Source organism: Triturus cristatus, chromosome 2_1 (assembly GCF_964204655.1).
Source record: "Triturus cristatus chromosome 2_1, aTriCri1.1, whole genome shotgun sequence".
Classification (NCBI taxonomy): domain Eukaryota; kingdom Metazoa; phylum Chordata; class Amphibia; order Caudata; family Salamandridae; genus Triturus; species Triturus cristatus.
Genome location: NC_140581.1, coordinates 392400756 through 392417417, shown reverse-complemented (window position 1 = coordinate 392417417; position 16662 = coordinate 392400756).

Sequence of the window (16662 nt, the reverse complement as noted above, 5' to 3'; positions counted from 1 at the left end):
GGCCGAGGGGAAAGGGAAGGGGAAGCCTCCCCGGGCTCTCCGGGCACCATGCCGCGTGGCAGGACCCCGGACGGAGCCAGGGGCGGGGAGGCCGCCCTGGGGGCCCCCAGGGGCCAATGAACCCAGACGAGCCTGGGGAGGCTCCCCGGACACAACGGAACCCCGCCCGGGCCTTTGGCAGTGCCGCAGGCCGGGGGACGGGGCCCGGGGCCGGAGACCCCGACCCGGGGCCCGGCCGGGCCCCTGGAACCAGCCGGAGCTCCTAGGCCCGCAGGCGCAGGTGAATCCTCCCCGGGACCTCTGGACCCCGCCCCGGGCACCCTGCCACGCGGCAGGACCCCGGACGGAGCCCGGGGCAGGGAGGCCACCCTCCCCCGGGCCCCCAGGGGCCAATGAACCCAGACAGGCCTGGGGAGGCTCCCCGGACACAACGGAACCCCGTCCCGGGCCTTTGGCAGTGCCGCAGGCCGGGGGACGGGGTCCAGGGCCGGAGACCCCGACCCGGGGCCCGGCCGGGCCCCTGGACCCAGCCGGGGCTCCCGGGACCGCAGGCGCAGGGGAAGCCTCCCCGGGCCCTCCGGACCCCGTCCCGGGCACCCTGCCACGCGGCAGGACCCGGGACGGAGCCCGGGGCGGGGAGGCCGCCCTCCCCGGGGCCCCCAGGGGCCAATGAGCCCAGACAGGCCTGGGGAGGCTCCCCGGACACAACGGAACCCCGTCCCGGGCCTTTGGCAGTGCCGCAGGCCGGGGGACGGGGTCCGGGGCCGGAGACCCCGACCCGGGGCCCGGCCGGGCCCCTGGACCCAGCCGGGGCTCACGGGACAGCAGGCGCAGGGGAAGCCTCCCCGGGCCCTCCGGACCCCGTCCCGGGCACCCTGCCGCGCGGCAGGACCCGGGACGGAGCCCGGGGCGGGGAGGCCGCCCTCCCCGGGCCCCCAGGGGCCAATGAACCCAGACAGGCCTGGGGAGGCTCCCCGGACACAACAGAACCCCGTCCCAGGCCTTTGGCAGTGCCGCAGGCCGGGGGACGGGGCCCAGGGCCGTAGACCCCGACCCGGGGCCCGGCCGGGCCCCTGGACCCAGCCGGGGCTCCCAGGCCCGCAGGCGCAGGGGAAGCCTTCCCGGGCCCTCCGGAGCCCGCCCCGGGCACCCTGCCACGTGGCAGGACCCCAGACGGAGCCCGAGGCAGGGAGGCCGCCCTCCCCGGGGCCCCCAGGGGCCAATGAACCCAGACAGGCCTGGGGAGGCTCCCCGGACACAACGGAACCCCGTCCCAGGCCTTTGGCAGTGCCGCAAGCTGGGGGACGGGGCCCGGGGCCCGGCTGGGCCCCTGGAGCCAGCCGGGGCTCCCAGGCCCACAGGCGCAGGGGAAGCCTCCCCGGACCAACCGGACCCCTTGTCCAGGGCACCCTGCCACGCGGCAGTCCCCGGGACAGGACCGGGGCAGCATCCGGGCCCGTCCTGCTGCCGGCTGAGGACCGAGAGGGGTCCCAGAGTACCCTGTCCCTAGTAATCCGGAGGAAGGCTACATAGCGGTAGGGCTCCCGCCTTAACCATGGGCTCGGTGGGCTCTCTGCTTCCCGGGGGCTGGGGGACAGCGGCTGGGACTCGGGCACGGGGAACACCGACGGAGCTCTCGGGCCCGGGCGCCCCAGGGGTAGGACTGCCCGGGACCCGTGGAGCCCGACCCTGGGCACTTTGCCACGCCGCGGGCCGGAGGAGTGAAGCCTGGGAGGATGTTGCCCGGGCGTAGCCCATCTGGTCCCCGGCAAAGAACCGCCAGCCCCGGAGGGGTCTTCCGGCATACCCTGCCCATACTAATCCGGAGGAAGGCTACCCCCCTTTCTTGTAACCCACGCGCTCCGAGTGATGGAGGGGACCCTAGGCCCGGACGCGCCCGGCCTCCTGGAGCCCTGGCTGGGATCCGGGAGGCAAATAGACCCTCATCGGGACTTCCAGGCCGGCCCGGCCATCTGGTCGCCCCATTGGGAAGCATTGCGCGCGACCAGATGGCCGAGGGGAGAGGTGCAACCAGATGGACGGGATTGAAAGAACTCCCATCTGTCCAACCCCGAGCCTTCACGCTAGGGTTCCTGCCTGCCCACGCAGGGCTCTGTGGCTGCAGGGCTCAGGGGCTGCAGGGCTCCAGGGCTCCAGGGCCGCAGGGCTCTGGTCCTGCAGGGCTCCAGGGCTCCGGGCTGAAGGGCTGAAGGGCTCCAGGGCTCCAGGGCTGCAGGGCTTTGGGGCTGCAGGCCTCGGGGGACGCCCGGGGGACCCATGGAGCCCGTCCTGGGCACTTTGCCTCGCCGCGGGCTGGAGGAGGAAGCACCCGACGCCCCGGGGAAGTGACGTCCGGGCTTGGCCCATCTGGTCCCCGCCTGAGAACCGCAATCCCCAGGAGGGGTGTCCCGGCATACCCTGCCCCTACTAATCCGGAGGAAGGCTACCCACCTTTCTTGTAACCCTCGCGCTCCGAGTGATGGAGGGGACCCTAGGCGCGGATGCGCCCGGCCTCCTGGAGCCCTGGCTGGGATCCGCGAGGCGGATGGACCCTCATCGGGACTTCCAGGCTGGCCCGGCCATCTGGTCGCCCTATTGGAAAGCATTGCGCGCGACCAGATGGCCGAGGGGAGAGGTGCAACCAGATGGACGGGACTGACAGGACTCCCATCTGTCCAACCCCGAGCCTTCGCGCTAGGGTTCCCGCCTGCCCACGCAGGGCTCCGTGGCTGCAGGGCTCCGGGGCTGCAGGGCTCCAGGGCTGCAGGGCTCTGGGCCTGCAGGGCTGCAGGGCTCCGGGCCTGCAGGGCTCCGGGCCTGCAGGGCTCCGGGCCTGCAGGGCTCCGGGCCTGCAGGGCTCCGGGCCTGCAGGGCTCCGGGGCTGCAGGGCTCCGGGGCTGCAGGGCTCCAGGGCTCCGGGCTGAAGGGCTCCAGGGCTGCAGGGCTTTGGGGCTGCAGGCCTCGGTGGCTGCAGGGCTCCGGGGCTGCAGGGCTCCGGGCCTGCAGGGCTCCGGGGCTGCAGGGCTCCGGGGCTGCAGGGCTCCGGGCCGCCTGCAGGGCTCCGGGCCTGCAGGGCTCCGGGCCTGCAGGGCTCCGGGGCTGCAGGGCTCCGGGCCTGCAGGGCTCCGGGCCTGCAGGGCTCCGGGCCTGCAGGGCTCCAGGGCTCCGGGCTGAAGGGCTCCAGGGCTGCAGGGCTTTGGGGCTGCAGGCCTCGGTGGACGCCCGGGGGACCCATGGAGCCCGTCCTGGGCACTTTGCCTCGCCGCGGGCTGGAGGAGGAAGCACCCGACGCCCTGGGGAAGTGACGTCCGGGCTTGGCCCATCTGGTCCCCGCCTGAGAACCGCAATCCCCAGGAGGGGTGTCCCGGCATACCCTGCCCCTACTAATCCGGAGGAAGGCTACCCACCTTTCTTGTAACCCTCGCGCTCCGAGTGACGGAGGGGACCCTAGGCGCGGATGCGCCCGGCCTCCTGGAGCCCTGGCTGGGATCCGCGAGGCGGATGGACCCTCATCGGGACTTCCAGGCTGGCCCGGCCATCTGGTCGCCCTATTGGAAAGCATTGCGCGCGACCAGATGGCCGAGGGGAGAGGTGCAACCAGATGGACGGGACTGACAGGACTCCCATCTGTCCAACCCCGAGCCTTAGCGCTAGGGTTCCCGCCTGCCCACGCAGGGCTCCGTGGCTGCAGGGCTCCGGGGCTGCAGGGCTCCAGGGCTGCAGGGCACTGGGCCTGCAGGGCTCCGGGCCTGCAGGGCTCCGGGCCTGCAGGGCTCCGGGCCTGCATGGCTCCGGGCCTGCAGGGCTCCAGGGCTCCGGGCTGAAGGGCTCCAGGGCTGCAGGGCTTTGGGGCTGTAGGCCTCAGTGGCTGCAGGGCTCCGGGGCTGCAGGGCTCCGGGGCTGCAGGGCTCCAGGCCTGCAGGGCTCCGGCCTGCAGGGCTCCGGGCCTGCAGGGCTCCAGGGCTCCGGGCTGAAGGGCTCCAGGGCTGCAGGGCTTTGGGGCTGCAGGCCTCGGTGGACGCCCGGGGGACCCATGGAGCCCGTCCTGGGCACTTTGCCTCGCCGCGGGCTGGAGGAGGGAGCACCCGACGCCCCGGGGAAGTGTCGTCCGGGCTTGGCCCATCTGGTCCCCGCCTGAGAACCGCAATCCCCAGGAGGGGTGTCCCGGCATACCCTGCCCCTACTAATCCGGAGGAAGGCTACCCACCTTTCTTGTAACCCTCGCGCTCCGAGTGACGGAGGAGACCCTAGGCGCGGACGCGCCCGACCTCCTGGAGCCGTGGCTGGGATCCGCGAGGCGAATGGACCCTCATCGGGACTTCCAGGCTGGCCCGGCCATCTGGTCGCCCTATTGGAAAGCAGTGCACGCGACCAGATGGCCGAGGGAAAGGTGCGACCAGATGGCCGGGACCGAAAGGACTCCCAGCTGCCCACACCGAGCCATAGCGGTAGGGCTCCTGCCTGCCCTTGCAGGGCTCCGGGGCTCTGCACCAGGGTCCCTTGTCCCGGGCAGATGGACACTTGGCAGGCCGCAGGACGTGGGATCCCAGGCCCTGACCAAACATCAGGAGGCCCGGGGCCGGTCCCTGTTTCTCAACGCAGCCAGGACGGGGAGATAGGGGAGCCTGCCCAAGCACGAGGGACCCCAGTCCCGGGCACACGGTCCCTCAGGTTGTGCGCTCGTTTTCAACAAATTTTTTTTCAAAATTCCGCGAAGAGGCATTCCGCAAATTCCGCCCAGCCCTAATTACAACAACAAAAATAAATAAGAGCGCCCATGGGACATGGCAATAATAGTAATCAATACATTATATCTGCATACAATCTAAAGTTTAGGGAATCTCCTCATGGCAACTATGAAACTATAATGGAAGGATATAATTTCAAACAAGATTATCACAGATCCTTCTTTTCCTCCACATAGCTGCCAGAAATGATGACACAGCAAAAACTATTACAGTAGTTAAGTCTGTTTTCAAAATTCGATAAGCTTGCATACAATGCGTAAAACCCACATTTTTGCACAGAGGAACAATCCAACACCTTCTAAACTTTTGATAAGCAGGGCAAAAAAATAGTATATGCAGTTCATTTTTCTGATCGAAAGCGCAACCAGGACAATTGTTTGGGGAGAGCGGGGACCATTTACTCGTAAGAGCTCTAATAGGCAAGGTACCATATCTCCACTGCAAATACAATTTCCTCGCTACAGGTGGGCTGATATCATTTAAGACATGCTCAAAGAAGTAAAGATCTTTAACCACTATAAAAGTTCGTGTTAAAATAGCGGATTGAGAATTCTGAATAGAAGCGGTTAGTTTGGTTTCATAATACAGATTAACCAGATGGTTACGTGAAACACTAGTGCAGGCTGTCACCGGATCAGACCACAACAACGGGAGGCCCATTCTCCTCAATTCCTCTTTCACATACCTCAGCCAAGGATGTTTCCCCACATTAGGGAGCCCTAAGACTTCCAAGAGTTCTTTCCTATAATCCTGAAGCTCGGGGGTAATCGAGATCCTCCGCTAGAATGTTAGAGGTTTAAGGCCCAATTCCTCGTCTATGGGTTTAATGCCCAAATCAAGCCTAAGTGGCAATAAGGGAGTACTAGAGGGGAGGGCCAGCAACTGCCTTAAAAATTTATTTTCTGTGACTATGATCTCTGGATGGCAATGAAAGCCCCAGAGTTCACCGCCATAGGTTACTGCCCCCCTTGCCTGTAGTTTATATATTTCAAGAGGTGGGCCAATTGGTTTGACACATGATTTATTTAGAAGTCTTAGGATACCCCCGCTGTTTGGGCTAGCTTAAGTTGAAATTTAAGTTGGTGCGGGACCCATGTCATAGTTTCATTTAAAGTGAGCCCCAAATACTCAAAGGTCTGGACCCTTTTTAGACTAACTCTCCCTATACTCGGGTTTGGGCGTGTCACTGCTGGTGGGTTAAAAATTATATATTTAGTTTTGACAGTATATATTTCTAAGCCCCGTTCGAGGCAAAAAGTCTCAAAACCATCCAGCACTCGTTGAATGCCCATCGGGGACTTCGAGAGTAATAAGGTGTCATCTGCGAACATAATTGCAGGGACCCGAGATCCAGCGAGCTTGGGGGCATCACTATTTATAACCTCATTCAGATGTGTAAATACTCCGTTGACATAGAGGCAGAACAGGGTAGGTGCCAAAACACAACCCTGTCTGACTCCCCTGTCAATGGGAAATCTGGGTGATAGAGCACCATTTTTCCCACACCTGACTTGTGCGTAGTTCCCCCTATGCAATCGAATTATCATATTCAATAGGGTGGCAGGAATGCCCAGTTTCAAAAGGACGGACCATAATTTAGCCCGGGGGACCAGGTCAAAGGCCGCATGGAGGTCCACAAAAATAGTATATAATGACCCACCCTCAACTTTGACAGTTTTCCAAAATAACAGGGTCAGTCGAAAAATTTGGTCCGTAGTAGACACATCCTTCCTAAACCCTGCCTGGTAAGGGCTTAGAATGGAGCACTCTTCTATCCAGTCCCTGAGGCGATCTAAAATCAGCCTTGCAAAAATGTTTTGGGGCACATCAATGAGGCTGATAGGCATATAGTTGGCTGGGAGGAGAGGTGAGCCCTTCTTGAAGATAGGGACTATCTCAGCTCCCAACCAAGTACTTGGTACCGCCATGCCCCTCTGGACTGCGTTAAATAAAGCCATTAAATAAGGGGTCCAAACCTTAGGTTCGTGTTTGAAGAGGTCACCTGGAAGTTTATCCAGCCCAGGCGCTTTACCGGCTGGGAGTTTAGTTAATACAGCAAAGACCTCTTCTTCCATGAACTCGACCTCATATAAGTCAATAGTAGAGTTGAACAGTAGTCCCCCTTGCTCGATGTCATAAGTGGAATACTCCCCTCCATAGAGGGTGGAAAAATGATCTTCCCTTCTGTCTTTGGGCGCTATAGGATTGAAGGCCTCAGCCAAAATAGCATTTAGTTCCACATTTAGATCCCCAAATTTTTGGTATATTTCGGTAGTGGGATGCTGCAACGTTAAGGCACCTATAGCTTCCAGTACCGGAATTACCTGCGCATAAAGTTCTGCCACTAACGCTGGATAAGTGACTAATTTTTCCCACCTGACCCTACGCCTGTTACTGGATAGGAGGAACCTGGCATCTAGGCCATCATTTGAGTTACATAGGCCTTCGGGGTTGCCCGGGGATAGAAATTCTAGGATCAACGGATTGTGATCACTATCACCCCTAATTTCTACCCTAAAATCAATGACCTTGTCCCAAGCACAACTTTCCACAAATATATAATCCAAGCGAGACTCATGCCCGGGCTTGTTGAAAGTACATTTTGAGGGGATGTCTGATTTTGATCGGCCGTTGCAGGCCCTAATAGAATACTTTAAAGTTAGGGCCGTGATTTGGATGGCCAAAGGTGCCCAAGACCTAGGTGAAGGGCCCACTACTGGAGGTATTTTCCAGTATTCATCCTCCTCCAGAATAGCACTATCCGTCAAACCCATAAGCGGCTCGAAATGGCAGTTAAAATCGCCCCCTAGCAAAAGAGTAGTGCTCTGAAGTATCATATTTAAAAATACAGAGAGCTCTTCAATGGTTCCAGACTCAGATGTAATACTCACAGGTCTTGAATAAACATTGACCAAAGCAAGCCTGGAATCATTCGGCCATTCTAAAATCACACATTGGAGATCCTCTGATGACGTATTCAAAACCCTAGCTCTACAGCCCAGGTGGGAACGCACCCAAATTATTAAGCCACCTGACGGTCTACCCTTGCCCCCCCACCTTGCCGGGACTGAAAATGAGACAAAACCACTCCGATGATGTTCCTCCCTAGCCCAGGTTTCCTGGAAGAGGCATATGTCATTCCTATCTATGAACGAGCCCCATTCGGGACACACTATTTTGTTACCTATTCCTGCTAAATTCCACAACAAAATTGTCAGTGGATCAGCAGTAGGTGTAACTTCCAGAGTTGGTACACCATATCCCTCACCAAATGTTGAAACCCCCACCAGGGAACCTTCCGCTAAGACCCCACTCAGGCCATCGGGGATGGTAGTGCCCAGAGGAGCCCCTGTCTGGGCACTCTCAACACTATCTACTCCCCCCGGCCCACCCCTATTCATACATTTAACTGAGCGTCCATGCAGAGTGGAGTTGTTAGTGATGGTATCGCTCACCCTCAAATAACTCCCCGAATTGGGGTTACCATGTGGTCAATCCACCTCGTCCAAGCAGCTAAACCGATTATAGTCCAGATATTGAGATGCCCTATTAGAGTAATGTGGGTTATTCCTAATCCCTCTGGAGTGGCTTCTAGAACCCATTTTTGACCAACCCTCTTCTAATACCATATCAGAGCAACTAGCATCAGGTGGGTAGAAAAAGGACAAGGGAAGGGTCTGAATTATGTACTCCTCCTTGGAAAAGGGACTGTTAAGAATGTGGGAAACTGTCCCCGGGTCCCTAAAGTTAACCATAATGCAATCGCCGCTAATGTTTTTCTTAGTTGATCCCAGCCATGAGACCCTTCTGACCATCAAAATTTCACTAAAAATGTATGGGGGAAGGGGTCTATACTTATTTAGCCAACTTGCTACTGTATTTTTTAATGAAGCAAATGATTCTACTCTTATGTTGGTGAGTTCAGGAACTCCTGCTAGGACCACTACGAAGGGAGCAGCTTCCGGGGGTAAATTTACTATCAGTTTCTTTCTCAATCTATTACCCTCCAGATTTTCTTGCTCCGTGTTTACCAAAGGCTTTTCAGCCATTACCCCGGGACAGGAGGGAAGGGTGGAATTGGTATTCCTTTGTGGAATATCCTGTACTGAAGAGGAGGGGTTTACCAAAACTGGGGGAGTTGTTAAAGGAGGGGTATTAACTGACTGTGCACCCCTTGTATTGACATCCCTCCTTCCTTCGGTGGTTTCCACAGTTTGTAAGTGGTCTACCAGAGACCCCGTGGCCCTATCTAAGTTTGCCAACCTAATCAATTTGGTCAAGTCTAGCGATCAAAGGGTCCAACAGAGATTTCAAGATACTTCCCAGGCCTGTGGTCTGATGGTCAGCACAAAGGTGGATGTTATCGCCAATATTCAAGGTAGTGGACTGTGGTACAGAAGGACTCAGAACTGGGGAGTTTATAGGATCACTGACTACTGGAGGGATCACCTTAGCTTTGCCCGGCCTTTAGGATTATTATGGGTTAAGGAGTTAGATAACCTTGCCTTCTTTCCACCCCCTATCTGTGTCCCTCGCTTTCTTTTTGGGACAGCCCCTTCCCTATTGCCTCGTATCTGGAGGGTGTTAACCACAGACCCACTGACAGGCGTCGTAATAGCAATAGGAGGGGACACAGTGCTAGAATCGATAATAGTCAATGTATAATCGCTTTTCGATCCTGGACAGCGCCCAGATTCAGGCGGAATAATTGATGCCAGGTGGTCACTATTAGTTAAGGGATTAGGCGGTGAAATGCACCTATCAGGTGTTCTGGCATGCGCTATGTGACCCAACGAAGATCTTTTCACGTTGTCTATACCCTGAGAGAGCCGACGTTCTAGAATAGTGATCTCATTTGATATCAAAGAGTTTGCTCTAATCAGAAAACTGTCCAATGTACCCGCCATCATTGTACTGGACGAAAGTGCTTTCCTTCTTGTCTCTATGCCCGCCATAGTCCTATGTCTACAACAATAATATGTCCCTTGGATAACAATGTCTTGAACAGATACCTCAATTAAACAGGAAACCAAGAGGAATGGCCCGGTCCGGTCTCACACGGTCTGTAACGGGCTAGAACGGGCCCACCCTTGGCCCGGGCTTTGCCCGCACGCGTCCCGCGTTGCATTTGTATGACGCCGTTATATACGTCCAGGCAGGGGGGCGGGAGCGTGAGGGAAGAGGCTGCAGCTGTGCTGAACTGGGCTGCTGGTCCTCGCAGTCCTTCACGATTTCACTGCCCCAAAGACGGCAACAAGGCTTCCACGAGCGGCTCCTGCGAAGCGGGGGCCGCGAGCCGTAATAGAGTGTCCAGGCAGGGGGGGCGGGAGCGTGAGGGAAGAGGCTGCAGCTGTGCTGAACTGGGCTGCTGGTCCTCGCAGTCCTTCACGATTTCACTGCCACAAAGACGGCAACAAGGCTTCCACGAGCGGAACCCGCGAAGTGGGGGCTGCGAGCTGTAATAGAGTGTCCAGGCAGGGGGGCGGGAGCGTGAGGGAAGAGGCTGCAGCTGTGCTGAACTGGGCTGCTGGTCCTCGCAGTCCTTCATGATTTCACTGCCCCAAAGACGGCAACAAGGCTTCCACGAGCGGAACAAGTGATAAAACCCCAAACCCCTCCCCAGGCAACGCACACCACCAGCACACAATCTAGCACACTGCCAAATTCTACCTCTAGCCACGCTCCATTATTATCCTGACTAACATGTACACCCGAACTCTATGCTACCCCCCTCCCCGCTCGACTCACCCATAAGACACTCCCCCTTCCTTCTGCACCAGTATTTACACCCATCACAGACTCACACACCACCACATTAATATCACGACCATTAGCTACAATTAAGCTCCCCTCCCCACTAGATTCCTCCATAAGACACTTCCCCCTTACTGCTGCACCAGCACTTACACCCTTAACAGACTCAGCATCATCCCCTAGAACGAACATATCTCCGTCCATTGTCATCATTACCCCTTGCAAAACCAGCACTCCCACAACCACAGCCCCACAACACACCGCTACGCCTCCTACATCCACCCCCCTTTCCCCCATGGCCAACACTACCCCTTGTGAACCCATCACTCCCATGATCACATCCCCACCACACACCTCTATGTCTCCTACACACGCTCCCCATTCCTGTCCACCCCTCCCCGATATGAAGTGGGAACCAGATAGGACGCCCCATACAACTACATCCTAGAAGATGTGCCTCCCTCTTACCACTCACGGGATGTAAGTACACCTCCCACACCCATAATACATCAACCAATCTTGCTCCCACCCTCACTAGACCCCAGATTGGACGAGATCATACTCTCATTACGACAAGTCAAAGAAGAACTTCAAGCCTTATCTGAGGTTCTTCTGAGCAAACCCCGGAACACTAGTTTTGCACAACAGACTAAATCAAACTATCACTTGACTCACTCAGTAGTCACTCTGAAATTTTCGACCCCCAGGTGGAAATCAGTTCCTTTTCACAATAAATCGACCTGTAGGACTAGTACGCTATCGGAGAAAGATTTACTCGCTCTACTCCATTCATATGAGCCCTCAAACCGAAATCACAACACTATGCCACCAGACAACCCGCCCAAATTGGCTCCAATCCCAACTATTCCCCCAACATGCACAGACCGACTAAACACAACCCTAGAGGCATCGTCAAAAACAACCTTAGACAAGTTCCCCTCATTCAGGAACCCAATACATCCCACATTACACCCCGTCTTGAGTGTATACTACTAAATTGTAGATCGGCCTCAAGACATGCAGCCGACATAGCTGACCTCATTCTCACACAATAACCAGATTTGCTCATTTTAACCGAAACTTGCTTAAAGGAATCCTCTACACCCATCATTGACATACTAGTACCCTCGAACTATGACATCATCAGACTGAATAGAATTGCTAAGACAGGGGGTGGTATCGCTTGCATACACCGGAATAATATCCCAGTAAACAAATCCATGTCCCCTGTATTCCCTTCTTGTGAATACATATGCCTTGGCATCAATAGCAATGGCAAACCAATATGCTGTCTACGCACCCTTTATCACCCACTAGGTGATAACCCCACTTTTACCGAACACTTCATGGACCTAGTTTCTACTAATGCCGGACATCAAATTACCCAAATATTTCTCGGAGACCTCAATCTCCACTGGAATGACCCCAATGATGCAGTGGTCAATAGTCTCAAAAACTTCCTCGCTGACCTCGACCTCACCCAAATTTGCAACAGCCCTACACATGATAAAGGATCAATCCTTGATTTAGGAATCTCTAAAGTTGATTCCATCCTGCTAGATACGATCCATCCATGTGATTGGTCAGATCATCACATCATCACCTTCTTTATCAATGAAACAGTGAAATGCAACTCGGTTCAACCCACAAGACCTAAAGTATGGAAGAGGGATCTGAAAAACATTGACCCTAACATAAGCACAACTCCCAGCTACAACTCACTTCTTCCTCCTGAAGGAATATCTGATGTTCATGATCTCACCAACCACTACTTCAATTCCATGAACATGATATTAAATGAGGTAGCCCCCCTTCAACTGAAGAGAGTCTCCACAAAAGATTCCAAGCCGTGGTATGATGGAAGATTAAACGAGGACAGACGAGTCCTAAGAATAACTGAACGCAGATGGAGATCAGCTCCATCCGCCAATCATCTCAAGATACTAAGAAAGAAGAGAAACACATACGACAGAAAGATCAAGCACAGTAAAGCAGACTTCTTCACTCACCAATTAGACCAAGCAAAATATTGTCCCAGAAAACTTTTCGAGTTAGTTAAAACTCAATCTAAGGATGCACCTCACCGCCCCCAAGATAAATGTGGCCCACGACCCAATTGTGAAGAATTTGCTATCTTCTTCACTCAGAAGACCAACAGCATAAAGAAGGATCTTCTCAACGATCTAATCACACACACTGTCGCACATACAAACCCCTCACCTTCCCTTACAAATGCACAACAGCGAAACTCATCAAAGTTCGACTTAAAAAATAATGCATCTTGGTCTTCTTTCAATACCTACAATGAAGAATCTATTCTCAAAATGCTTACTGCCCTGAACCCGGCCAATCACTTCACTGACCCACTCCCTGCAAACTTCGTAAAAGACTTCACCCCGCTGCATCTATGGACCAAGATCATAAATAACTCTTACGCCAAGGTTGCATCCCTGACACCCTCAAAGCCGGGCAGGTATCCCCCATTCTAAAGAAGCCTACGGCTGACCCTGCGGACTTAAACAACTACCGCCCTATATCCAACATCCCTACCTTGGTAAACAGACATAATATCGAATAAAAAATATCGACAGGACAGAATATCGAGTTTTTAATATAGAATGGACAGAATATCGAATTGCCAAAATATAGTGGTGAAGAATATCGAAAATCAGGTAAGAAATATCGATTTAAATAATATAGAAGTATGTAATATCGACAGTCATAATATAGTTGTTAAAAATATCGAATTTTTTTATAGTGTTTTAAGTGTTAGTATATGTGTTAAAAGCATGTATTAATTTTGGAATGTATGTTTGAATATTTTTAAAGTAATGAATTTTAGGTTACTTAATTTTTGTGTAATTTAATTCCGTAGCGGGTTGTGGGTTTATAGGGGATTAGGGTGGGAAGTAATTTAATTATAGTACATTAAATAATACTTTTTAGGAATTATTAATTATTTTTAATTTAACTTTGCGTTTTACCTCTGTAGCGGGTTGTGCGTTTATAGGGGAATAGGGTGGGAAGTAATGTATTTATTATTAGGTAATTATTAATTGGTATTGAAAAATAATTGGTTGTTGATTAATTAATAATTGGTAAATAATTTTTATGAATTGGTAATTAATTTGTATTAATTGTTTAATTGATAATTATGTTAATTGTATTAATTTATTATTTGTAGCAGGTTGTGGGTTTATAGGGGAATATGGTGGGAAGTAATTTAATTGTAAATAATTAATTATTGAAATAATTTTTGTATATTGATAATTAATTTATTATTAATTAATTATTAACTGGTATTAATTGCATTTATTATTTTTTGTTATTGAAAATTATTTGTTTGTTAATTAATTATTAATAGGTAATTAATTAAAAAATACATTATTGGTATTTATAATTAATTAATTATAAAATATTGTGTGATTGGTAATTAATTTTAATACTTTTTTTGGTATTAATAATTAATTCATTTTTAGTAAAATATTAAATTATTATTTTCCCCACTATTGCACTCACTGGAGTGGGAATAGTAATTTTTACCCCTACGCTATCCAACGCTTTCCCTACTGTTGCACTCTTTGGAGGGGGAATAGTAATTTTTACCCCTACGCCATCTGACGTTTTCCCTACTGTTGCACTCACTGGAGTGGTAATAGTAAATTTTGACCTCCCGCTATCCAACGCTTTCCCTACTGTTGCACTCTCTGGAGTGGGAATAGTAATTTTTACCCCTACGCTATCCAACGCTTTCCCTACTGTTGCACTCTCTGGAGTGGGAATAGTAATTTTTACCCCTACGCTATCCAACGCTTTCCCTACTGTTGCACTCTCTGGAGTGGGAATAGTAATGTTTACCCCTACTCTATCCAATGCTTTCCCTACTGTTGCACTCTTTGGAGTGGGAATAGTAATTTTTACCCCTACGCTATGCAACGCTTTCCCTACTGTTGCACTCACTGGAGTGGGAATAGTAAATTTTACCCTCCCGCTATCCAACGCTTTCCCTACTGTTGCACTCTCTGGAGTGGGAATAGTAATTTTTTACCCCTACGCTATCCAATGCTTTCCCTATTATTGCACTCTCTGGAGTGGGAATAGTAATTTTTACCCTCCCGCTATCCAACGCTTTCCCTACTGTTGCTCTCTCTGGAGTGAGAATAGTAATTTTTACCCTCCCGCTATCCAACGCTTTCCCTACTATTGCACTTACTGGAGTGGTAATAGTAAATTTTACCCACCCGCTATCCTACGCCAAAAATATTGAATATTTTTAATTAACATTACGTTAATATATATGTATTATTATTTATCTTTTTTACTTACATTAATTATTTATTAATTTTAAAGTTATTTAAGTATTTTTAAGTATGTTTCAGTTAATTATATGTATTTGTGATGATGCTGGAATAGAATGTTCAGGGTATGATGCAATGGAGTTATTGTATTCCAATGTTCTAACTTGAGCCAGTATCAGTGTAATGCTGGAGGTTGTTATGAAGACTGATGCCAGTAAAGATCTCTATATCTAAACTTGGAACTGGACTTATTTATCACAAATTGGCGACGAGCGAACTTGTGCAGGGAACAAGCAAGCAACCTTCATCCCTGGAACGACACTGATGTGGAAATCAGTGCTAATGAAGCGATTTTAACGAGCCTGAGCTGAGCTGTTAAATTGGAAAAGAAGGAGGTAAACTGACGATTTTATCCCGTCCAGCTTTTAATAGCCAAATTTACTGCATATTTGAACTTGAGCAGTTGTTAATAACCGCGTTACGGTATAAGGTGACAGGATAAGGGACGGTTAATAGTTTGGATGCAAGTTGATGCTTCGTAAACGTGCCTCGAATGGTAAACAAGCCGGTGTAAGGAGGTTGGAGCACGGTAATTTGAGCCGTATTTAACACGACTAAAGCCTACGAAGTAGTCGATTGCTTAAAAGTAAACAAACAAATCGCGTGATGACAGTGCGCGTGTTTCCTGATGTTGGCAATGAAGGAGGATTAGCGCGAGTCAAGCCGTGTCTTTAAAAGTAAACACAGCGCGAGTTAACGCAGCGCGTGTTGACAATATTCTCGGTGAAGGAACTCAGCGCATGGCAACAGTGCGCACGTTAAGGAATTCATAGCACGATTCATTTACAGAGGAATTAAACAATTACCTTAGTAACAGAGCAGGTCAAAGATCGGCGAAATCTCGGGTGAATTAAGCTGGAAACAACAACGCTGGTACGAACAATGAACGTGTAGGTCCGTGGAAACAGCAGAAGGACTAACAGGAGAATCCAGATATATGAAAAACTGAAAAAGGACTTGCGTGCAAAGTGCCAAGAGGAAAGAAAACAGAATTTCAAGTTGCAGTGTATACAGTGATTATCATGATTGGTTGTTTTAGTTAATTATTTTAATTAATTGTTTTAATTAATTATTTTAATTAATTATTTCAGTCAATTGTTTTAGTTATATTTTATTCCTATTCATACTTAGAAAATGTCTGATGATTCAATGTCAGCTCCACCAACATTTTTGCCGGTGCCTGGTGATCCCATTATTCCATGGAATAGATGGAAAAATATTTTTTTCACTTATTTATTAGCCATTGGTGGAGATAAATATGGGCCTGTTAGGAGACAAGCCATATTATTACATCATTTGGGTGTTGAAGGGAGGCGCATTTATGATGATTTGCCAGAAATTTCTCTGGGGATGGGTGATGGGCAGCCGGTAAACATTTATGAAATGTCATTGCAGATGCTAGAGAAACACTTCTTGCCAAAAATTAATGTTGTGTTTGAAAGACATAAGTTTTTTTCTAGAGGACAAAAGTCTGATGAGGGCGTTGTATCTTATGTAGCGACTCTTCGAGGGTTAGCTGTCACGTGTGAATTTGGAATATTGTGTGATTCGTTAATAAGAGATCAAATAGTCAGATGCACGAATAATAAGAAGGTTAGAGAAAAGTTACTATCAAAGAATCCTACTTTAGAAGAGGCTATTCAGATCGCTAGAAGCATGGAAGATACAGACCATTGGATCAGAGAGATAGATAGTGAAAAAAAAGTTTCAGAAAGTCCGTCAACAGTGACGGTAAAAGAAATAGCAGCTGAGGTAAAAGACATGAAAAAAGATGTTAAGAAAACAATATATAAGGGGTATGG